Source organism: Suricata suricatta, chromosome 13 (assembly GCF_006229205.1).
Source record: "Suricata suricatta isolate VVHF042 chromosome 13, meerkat_22Aug2017_6uvM2_HiC, whole genome shotgun sequence".
NCBI lineage: Eukaryota > Metazoa > Chordata > Mammalia > Carnivora > Herpestidae > Suricata > Suricata suricatta.
This window is the reverse complement of record NC_043712.1, coordinates 81495256-81497235: the sequence shown is the minus strand read 5'-3', so window position 1 is coordinate 81497235 and position 1980 is coordinate 81495256. Positions and strand designations below refer to the sequence as shown.

The following is a 1980-nucleotide window of genomic DNA, read 5'->3' as shown; positions in this document are numbered from 1 at the left end:
CACCAACGCTCAGTGTTCCAGAAGACTCTTCCTGGGCTGACATTTACCTTTTCAGAGCTGAGGCAACTGTAAATGTCAGAAAGTCAGTAGCTTCATCATTTTCAATAAGAAACAGCAGAGGATTATGATTTCCCCACAAGTCACATGGTTGGAACATCTTTTAAAAATTGAAAAACTAGCACTCGGGATCGGCGTTTGTTCTGTGAGGACTCACGCAGTTTCAACATGCGTATTGAGAAGTGTTGTTTCTGTTCGGGGCCCGTTTATCCCGGCCACGGCATGATGTTTGTCCGCAACTGCAAGGTGTTCAGATTCTGTAAATCCAAGTGTCATAAAAACTTTAAGAAGAAGCGCAATCCTTGTAAGGTCAGGTGGACTAAAGCATTCGGTAAAGCAGCTGGTAAAGAGCGTACAGGGGATAATTCATTTGAATTTGAAAAACGTAGAAATGAACCTGTTAAATACCAGCGAGAGTTATGGAATAAAACTATTGATGCAATGAAGAGAGTTGAAGAGATCAAACAGAAACACCAAGCCAAATTTGTAATAAACAGATTAAAGAAAAATAAAGAATTACAGAAAGATCAGGACATCAAAGAAGTCAAGCAAAACATTCATCTTATTCGGGCCCCTCTTGCAGGCAAAGGAAAACAGTTGATAGAAAAAATGGTGCAGAAATTACAACAGGATGTGGACATGGAAGATATTTCTTAAAGATCTCACTAATCATTTCTATAAGCGCATTTAAAAATCTTCTTAGGAGACTAAGAACTTCTAAATTATTTATATTTTAAATAAGGTCACTCAAATAAAAGGTAAGTAAAAATACATCTCTTCTGCATTGCTGTTAGATTGCATTTCCATTGTTAAACCTTCACTGATAGTTACATTTATGTAAGTCGTGCAAATTCTTTTTATAAATATAGAAGTGAAGCATAGGCATAAAATGGTCCTGCTAATTGAACCTCACATATTGAAGCCTAATTATGTTGGACTCTTTTGACCTGATTCAACTGCTTTGATAGGCTGCTCTTAATGTTGGAGGTGAGAGCTGAATAGCAAGTTCCTGAAATGGCACTGTATACTTTCCACTTTGGAGAACACTCAATTTTGAGATTCCTGATAGAACCAGATTTATTTTTACAGCTTAGCAATTGGTTTAGAAGCAGAAAAATCCCAGTGCCTTTTAAGGTATGTTGTTTGGTTTTCTTTTAAAAAGGTCCTAATTGTTTTTGGAAAATAGAATTTATGGTTTTTATGTTACAAATAATTTGGACCTATGATCATTCTAAAGTAAGTATCTGCCAATTTTTTGTTTAAAAGGTACTAAAAAAAGTATTAATTAGTGGGAAGAAAATAACACCCTCCTGCATACTACTGAAGTAGGAAATACAATTGAAGAAAAATAAATATTGAAAAAAAATAAATAGAAAATAAAATAAAATAAAATAAAAATAAAAATTGAAAAACTAATTTAAAAAAAATTGAGAGATTGAAAAAGTAAACAGCTTGGCCTCCAAGGCAGGGCTTGTGACAAAGAAAACCTTCTCCATGAGCCGTGCTCTTCACGGGACCCTGAGGAGGAACCAGCCCTGTGTCTAACAACTGAGGAGACTGCCAAGGACTTGCAGGCACGGGCATCCTTCTAAATTTCATCTTGTCACCCAAGTAGGAAAAGAGTTGTGCTTGACCAGGTGAGGATGAGGTGGCCTTTCAATTCTAGCCATACAAGTCTGTGGGGTTCAACAGGGCAGAGAATTCACGCCACTGAAATGTAGAGACACCCATAAGGGTCTGCGCATAAGGATGTGGACAGAGTTGAGGGTCACCCAGAGACTAGCAGGCATTAGCCCCTCAGTGCCTGAAAGGGCTGAGAAGGAGAAAGTGTCACTGGGGTCCCTTGAAATGAGAGCCTTTCATGGAGGCGTGCTGATACTGCTCCCGCCCCATGTGCTGCTGGTGCCTGCCCTTGGCTGAATC

General features: G+C 38.5%; 1 pseudogene; it reads left to right on the top strand.

Moving 5' to 3' along the window:
* Nucleotides 1–225: 225 nt before the first annotated feature.
* LOC115276854 lies at nucleotides 226–730 on the top strand (annotated as a pseudogene).
* The last annotated feature ends 1250 nt before the right edge of the window (nucleotides 731–1980 follow it).